This window comes from Megascapheus bottae, chromosome 6 (genome assembly GCF_031878675.1).
Source record: "Megascapheus bottae isolate mThoBot1 chromosome 6, mThoBot2.hap1, whole genome shotgun sequence".
Taxonomy (NCBI): domain Eukaryota; kingdom Metazoa; phylum Chordata; class Mammalia; order Rodentia; family Geomyidae; genus Megascapheus; species Megascapheus bottae.
This window is the reverse complement of record NC_143514.1, coordinates 73,023,831-73,032,030: the sequence shown is the minus strand read 5'-3', so window position 1 is coordinate 73,032,030 and position 8,200 is coordinate 73,023,831. Positions and strand designations below refer to the sequence as shown.

Sequence of the window (8,200 nt, the reverse complement as noted above, 5' to 3'; positions counted from 1 at the left end):
GGCTCTTCAGCTCAAGGCTACCACCCTACCCCTTGAGCCACTTCCAGTTTTCTGATGGTTAATTGGAGATAAGAGTCTTACAGACGGGGCCGGGAGTTTGGCCTAGTGGTTAAAGTGCTTGCCTAGCATGCATGAAGACCCAGGTTCGATTCCTCGGTACCACATACATAGAAAAAGCCGGAAGTGGTGCTGAGGCTCAAGTGGTAGAGCTCTAGCCTTGAGAAAGTCCAAGGACAGTGCTCAGGCCCTGAGCTCAAGCCCAGGACTGGCAAAAAAAAAAAAAGAGTCTCACAGACTTTGGTGCCTGGGCTGGCTTTGAAATGTGATCCTCAGATATCAGCCTCCTGAGTAGCTAGGATTACATGAGCCACCATGCCCCGCTCCTTAATATCTTCTAACAAGTGTTAATTCAATTTCTTTGCTTTATCTTCAACCTCTGATGCCATATTTTTAATTTTTTTCTCTTCTCTTGGGGAGGTTTATAAATACATTTTTTAAATTTAAAATTTGTGCTTTTGAGCTATTTTCAGCATTTCAATTTGACCTTTTTTTTTTTTTTTGCTAGTCCTGGGCTTGGGCTCAGGGCCTGGGCACTGTCCTCGGGCTATCTCAAGGCTAGAGCTCTACCACTTGAGCCACAGCACTACTCCCAGCCTTTTCTGTGTATGTGGTACTGAGGAATCAAACCCCGGTCTTTGTGCATGCTAGGCAAGCACTCTACCACTGGCCCTTGATCTATTTTTAGGATTTCTTATCCTTATGAATTTCCCTCTCACATTTTCTGCATTGCTTTCTTCATTCCATTTGGCCACTGTTTCTGTTCTCTAGTTGCTTGTTTTTAGTCTCTTTCTGTTTGAATCATCTTTGGATCCCTTCTCTCTCTCTCTCTCTCTCTCTCTCTCTCTCTCTCTCTCTCTCTCTCTCTATATATATATATATATATATATATATATATATATATATATATATTTCACTTCCTTTATTCCATTGGCCCTTCTTATCATTTATTTCATTGAGTTCACTTGTTTGTGCCTTTTTTCCTCTTCATTATTGTGTTTAAGTGTTTTTATCAAAGAGTTGTTGGCCCTTGAGGGAGACCTATTATCTTGTTTATTCCTAAATTTAGTGATTCCCACCCCCCCCACACACACACTGGGATTTCTGCATTTGGGATTATGATTCGATAGAAATGTTAAAAAGTGAGTATATTTAACCATAATCAGCTCATAATAGAGCCAATGAGTGAAGAGAATAATAATCATGCTGATTATTGAACTACTAGGAACAGGCAATAGAGAAAGCTGGTCCAAGGAAGGTAGTGTAACTGTGTCTTGTAAGTATTAGAACCGAGGGGCTCCATAATCATCTGGCATCCGCTCAATGTTGTATCTATGATTAGAAATGTACATGATAGGAACTCCCGGGATCTTCCGGATTCTTCGTTTAAGGTCTTGGTCAACAGTAGCCACAATGTAGCACTTGTGCGGAGTTACTCTTTGAACTAAGCAGTCCTCTGCACAGGTTCCTTTGCGTGTGCATGGTAATCATTCAAATCGTGGATCCTTAGCGATTCTTAGAGCCACTCTATACTTCTGTCCCAATTTCTCAATTTCAGCCATTACACAGTCAGTTATGCAAGGGATACACTGGGCATATAGACAGTCCATCATCGACTGTACTAAGTCCAGTTTGGCTTTGATGGAAAAGTGGATAAAGTTGGTATCAACCAGGATGTGGTATGGTGGACCCAGCTGTGTATTATATTGAAAAAATAAGCAGGAAGGGTGCTGGGGGACTTCTCTTTCCTTCAGTGCCCTGGGATCCTTCTTTTCTTTCTTTTTAGGCTTTAACCTATCCTTTTCTTTCAGTCTCTCATCTCTGAGACTAAGCATTCTTTTCATGGTCGCATACTTCCTCGTTTTCTTTTGCTTCCCCTGGAAGTTCTCATGCCGGCTGGGTCCCATTCAACTGTCAGAGAGTAGTTTTATGGTTTGGGAAGCAAATGCTATACAATGCTATATGTGCAGTCTAATTTTGACACAAAATAGGTTAGTTCCTTGAGCTTATGGACACCTGTGTGAACAATGGCTGACTACGGTTCAGAAGTTCCTGTTTGTGCAGCCTCTGGGTCCTTGGAGATTTTTCGAGTCAGAGTTTTCTTTTGATTCTGCTTACTGGAGGGGAATAATTTGGGTCTGGGGGTGGTTATTTTTCATCTCTACAGTAACACCCCCCTGTCCTTTCCCCAAGCGCCTCTCCTCAGTCTCCCCCCCAAAGCACAGGTTCCGTTAGAAGAAGGCCCAGCTCTAAGCTCAGAATGAAAAAGAAGTACAGGAATCTCACTGTAGCGTTAAATTCCCACAACTCCATCCCCGAAATTGGTCCAACTCTTCTCACCATGTTCTCGCCTCACCGAAGCTCTGTCTTAATCAGGGTAGCAGTAGGAAGAATATGGTGGGGATAACGCAAATACTACTTAGTGTGATTTAGGAATATAGAGAAGGAAGGGGTACTGGCTGAACCTAATATGAGAGGCTGCTCTGAGAGTGGAATGGCGTGGTAGAAAAGTCTAGTTAATGTGGTGTTGGGTCAGAGAAAGAAAGGGCCAACGAAGGAAACTGAATAAGTAAACATAGGCATACATTAAGCAAACCAACAATGACAGAGAGAGAGAGAGAAAAGAACAAGACAGAAGAGGAGGAGGAAAAAAGTAACCCAAGCAAAACTAAAAACAACTAACATGAATATAAAAAAGCTAGGAAAAATGGGTAATCTAGTTAACCAGTAAGAGTGTAACTAGTGAGGAAGGCTTGGGGAGAGGGGAACAGGTTACAAGAAAACAGAGCAATTCTACTTGTAGATAGGAAGAAGGTATAATAGGGGAAGTCTACAGAAAGTAGGTGAAAATGTAGTTTAAAATTAAATACTGAGAGGTAGATGTTATGATTCAGATAAACTGGCTTTAGGCAAAGGAAGGGGGGGAGAGACAGAACTCAAAAAATGAGACAGAGTAAATATTAAACAGTAAAACTTAAATGGTAAATGGCCTACCTCAGATGTAAACAAGCCAAAAGACACCATACATGGCCCAGCTCTGCTGGCTCAAGCCTGTAATCCTAGCTACTCAGGAGACTGAGATCTCAGGATCCCAGTTCAAAGCCAGCCCTGGCACTAAAGTCCATGAGACTTGTATCTCCAATTAACCACTAGAAAACCCTATGTGGTTCTGTGGCTCAAGTGGTAGAATGGTAGCCTTGAGTGAAAAAGTTCAGAAACAGCCCAGGCCTTGAGTTCAAGCCCCACAAGCGACAAACAACAACAACAACATAGAAATTCATATACACTGTCACATATTTTGTTGTTCTTTGTACACAGGGACATAGAAGGTTATCATCAGTCTCTTAGGTTGTCAGCATGGAGCTCCAAAAGCCCAGACTCTGAGCACTTAGTAGCCCCCAAAGTTTGCCTTACTGTTGGCAGACTCTCTGCTTCAATAGTGTCCAGCCTCTGAGCTTTCCGTTGTGAATCTGTCAGTTACCATGCCACTGTGATGAAGAAACTAACAAACACATAGGGTATGAAATGAAGAAAATAAAGCTTCTGGGAAGAGCAATGAGCAACTGCAATATATTGTGGTTGGGTAGAGGATGGTGTGTTAGCAAAGAAGACAGAACAGAGGATGACTTGGGGGAAGGAAACCAGGAACCAATGGTGTCCACACTAAGAGAGACAGAGATTGGAAAGAGGATGGGGTCGTCAACTCCACTGAAAGCCAATGTGAACGCAGCAGTGGAAGCAAGAACACCTTGCTTGCATTGTTACCATGGAGAGAGTTGGAGGTCATTGTACTTACTGTAAACATTTTGTCTGACTCCAACCAAAGCCCTAATTGAACAAACTGTTCCCATCATGCATCTGGTGCCATGAGGCATCCAAAAGATCCCTGTGTAAACACAGGAAAAAGAAATCTACCCTCTTCTGAGAAAAATCTCAACTCATTCCTCGAATTCCCCCCCCCCCATTTCCTGGCCTCCCCACCATTAAAGTCTGCTCATAGGACAAGCTGTACAAAACTCTGGATGGTGTGACTCATTCTTGAGAAACCCGAATTCCCTCCAGCGCGTGGACTTTGGTTCTGAAATAAATAAACCTTCTCTCAACAACACATGACCTTATCTGTTTCCAAATTCCCCCTTTTTTTCCCTTGTGATGAAGTAACAAGTGCTTTTGCTGAGCAGCGCTGACTTCTCCTCACCTAGGCCTGCAAATGTCCAAAGGGTAATTAAAGAGAGAAGCTTGGTAGCCTTGGCTCCACTTTCTACCTGCCTCATTTGTTTCTGCCTCCTCCTCCTCTTCTTTCTCTTCTCCTCCCCGTTCTCTGTCTCTTTTGCAATAATTGATGGATAACATCTTTATAATAAGGGACAGGGCACAGGAACTAAGAAGGGATGGAAACTACCCACAAGGAAAGGTCTCTGCAGGACATACAGAGATGATTCACGTAATCATTACTATTATTTGCTGAGAAACATTGACTCCCTACTTGGACGCATAAATTAACCAGGAATAGGAAAAAAGGCTAAGCATCTCCAACTTTTCCATTTTCTCTTTTTTTTTCCTGAGCCATTCTCTCCAGTTACTTTGCCAGCAATCATGGAGTTCCGGGAAGGTCTGTCTGGAGAATTGCTTATCACAGTGTCTTGGGACTGTTTGAATTGTTCACACACCTCATCAGTCCTGCCTTTCTGTCTCCCTGTTTAAACCCAAGGCAAATGTTTGTAGCCCTGAATATGGCTGAAAATGCACTGAAGTGCCGTCTTCCCAAAGCTGCTATGTGATACATTTTTCTCTACCCTCATCAGTCTCTGCGTTGGACATGGAGAGGGAAGGATGCCTGGACTTTGGGCCCCAAGTCTAAAAAAACAAATTTTACACAGACTACCTGCCAACAATAATGATTCCTCCCGTGACAAATTTCTGCATTCTAGTATTGTCAAGGTTCACCACATCTCTGGAGCCCCTGTGTAATGAACAACTAAACAGCACTGTTGACTGCCTCTGACTACTGGACCACAGCAGCAGCTGGGGCTATTTCGACATTATGTATATCCCTTGTCCTAGGCCAGTTCTTTCTCTGTTTAAATATGAAGCTCAAGTCTGGAGCAGGAAGAGGGGCTGTGGTGCTTCCTTGGTCTCTTTGAGGCTGTCCTTCTGTGTTCATCACCGTCTTTCCTCTGCCCTCCATCTGCTCAGTTCTGCTTGCTGTGTTGAAGTAAGCGGCTGGCTCTGACATATAGAGCTCTAGGGAGTTGGGCATCTGGCCTAGAACTCTGGGTGACAAGAGCCCGAAACACTGTGTAGAGATCTCTATCTGGTCTCTATCTCAGAGGCTTCCCCAGCTTTTACCACCAAGGATAGAGTTGCTGAGTAGAAGGGTGGAGTTGCTGTTGTTTTTTTTTTTTTAATTTCATTGGTCGCAGGGCTTGACCTCGGGGACTGGGTGTTGTCCCTGAGTTCTCTTTTTGCTCAAAGCTAGTGATCTTCCACTTTAACCTACAGTGCCACTTCCAGTTTTCTGGTGGTTAAATGAGGGACTTTTCTGCTCAGGCTGGCTCTGAACTGCAATCCTCAGATCTCAGTCTTCTGAATAGCTAGGATGACAGGCGTGAGCCACCAGTGCCTGGCACCAGAGGTATTTTTAACTGAGTAGTTCGTAACCCATGTGTAACAAGGGTTTTACACTCCAGCTTTAAAGTGCAGAAGTCCCATAATAGGTCCAGCCATTTGTTCCTAGAGGCCACATAAAGAGACACTGTGAAGAGCAGAGAAAATGCAACTTGGTACACAACCGTCACAGCATGATAGCACTTCAATATTCTTTTTTTTTTTGCCAGTCCTGGGCTTGAGCTCAGGGCCTGAGCACAGTCCTTGGACTTTCTCAAGGCTAGAGCTCTACCACTTGAGCCTCAGCACCATTTCTGGCTTTTTTCTATGTAAATGGTACCAAGGAATTGAACCCGGCTCTTTGTTCATGCTAGGCAAGCACTCTACCACTAGGCCAAACTCCCAACCAGCACTTCAATATTCCTCAGCTATCTTTATGGGTCCAGACATTTTTCTTAGCTTTAAAGCTGGAACTAGGGGAGAAAGGCATGTATAGTTAAAGCAGTCTCAAGGAACAGGCCCTGTGACTTGATCATTAGCTCAATCTTTGTTCTTGGAAGAATTTAGGAGAAGTTGTTATTTCTTTCACTTGAGTGGAGGAGTGTGCTTTTGCCTTGTGCTGGGAGATATTTATCAGCAGATCTGGTGTTTCCTGGAGTCTGAGGTGATTGTAAATTGACTGCAGGATGGAGAGCCCAGGTCAAAAGGCACAAGAGGCAAAGGAGGAGGCTGTAGACAACTCACAGGCTCAGAAAAGCATCTTTGAAATCATCTCATAGTTCTGCTTCACTGCCCGCTGTTATTGTTGGATTATGAGAGACACAGTTTTGTTTTATTGTGTTCATTTTCTCCTTTCATCTTTTATTTCCACTAAATTCAATCTGTGCTTACTTAGATTTATGTTTCCTTGAAAAATACTTGTTTCTTGCATAACTCACTGTATGTACTGTCAGATTATACACAGATATTGCATTGTACATTTCCTTTTTTTTTTCCTGCCAAGATCACAACTTAACATCAGTTATTGGCTCTATTTACCAAAACCAATCTGGCAAATGACAGATCTTAGAAAAACTTGGATCTGAGGGAGTGACAAAAGAGCCTGTATAAGACCTTGTAGGAAGCAGAAAACAAAAGGAGCTAGAGTTTTCTTTCCTTTGGTACATCTTTCTCTTCAGTAAAGGCTTTGTACTATTTTACCAAGCCTTGAGCAAAAGAGCTCAGGGACAGCACCCACCCCCCCAAGTTCAAGCCCCACAACCACCACCACCAACAAAAGTTAGAGAGCTTCTGTTAAAGAACACAAGTAGATTTAATTTCTATCACACAACTGCATCATATAAATATATGAACATATATTTATTATTAATTATTATATTATATATACATATATAAAATTACTATATAGCTCAATATAGGTTATACAAAAAGGAAAATACTTGCCAGCCATTTTGTATACATTAGACTTATACAATTCTAACCATATATATATATATATATATATATATTTGGATTTTTTTTGCTAGTCCTGGAGCTTGAACTTAGGGCCTGAGCCCTGTCCCTAGACAATTTTTGCTCAAGGTTAGCACGCTGCCACTTGAGCCACAGCACCACTTCTGGCTTTTTCTGAGTATGTGGTACTGAGGAATTGAACCCAGGGCTTCATGCATGCTAGGTGAGTACACTATAACTAAGCTATGCTCCTGGGCCCTAACCTTTTATATTTTTATATAAAATTTAAATAAGGCATATACCCTACACATTTTAGTAGGAATTTAAATTTTATTTATCACAAGACTTAACCATTCTTAAATATACTTTGATTTTTTTGAGATTTTATTTCTTGAAAAAAATTAGTTTTATCAAGATTAAACTAAATCTTTCCTTTAAGACTTTAAAAAAAGACTTTAAAACATAGGCTTTGGTACTTTAACTTTAGTGTAAATTTTTTTGGTAAATTACAGCCAATTTAGGAACATACATAAACCTTTCATAATTTACATTCTTGAGATACAATTATACCTTCTACTACTTTCTTGAAACTTCTGGGATTTATCTTAATCCTTTCTCCCTCTGTTCTGGAACAATCTTCTAGGAAAAGTTTACAAAACCTTTTCTCCAACATCCTTCATACAAAAACTTCCTTTTTTTTTTTTCCAGTCCTGGGCTTGAGCTCAGAGCCCGAACACTGTCCGTGAACTTTCTCAAGAGTAGAACTCTATGGCTTGAGCCTCAGAACCACTTCCAGCTTTTTTCTTCTATGTGGTACTGAGGAATCGAACTCGGGTCTTTGTGAATTTTAGACAAGCACTCGACCACTAGGCTAAACTCCTGACCCATTCATACAAAAACTTTCTTTCCCCAAACAAATCCTTCCAACTTCATTCTATCTTTCCTACTTAGATCCTTCTTTTCATCCTGAGATAACTTTTATACAATGTTTCAACAAAAATGGTTTCTTTTCCCCCCCCAAAATAATAGCCTTATATTTCAATGAAGACCAAGGCAAGTGATCTCAAATTATCTTCCCAAGTAA

At 41.5% G+C, this 8,200-nt stretch overlaps 1 pseudogene across 1 annotated transcript; it reads right to left on the bottom strand.

Annotated features, from left to right (window-relative positions):
- Positions 1-1,208: 1,208 nt before the first annotated feature.
- On the bottom strand, positions 1,209-2,408 carry LOC150062390 (rRNA-processing protein FCF1 homolog; annotated as a pseudogene). The gene is made up of 2 exons (XR_016535876.1): positions 2,398-2,408; positions 1,209-1,934 (listed from the first exon to the last, which is right to left on the bottom strand). The product of XR_016535876.1 is annotated as an rRNA-processing protein FCF1 homolog (transcript).
- Between the last annotated feature and the right edge of the window lie 5,792 nt (positions 2,409-8,200).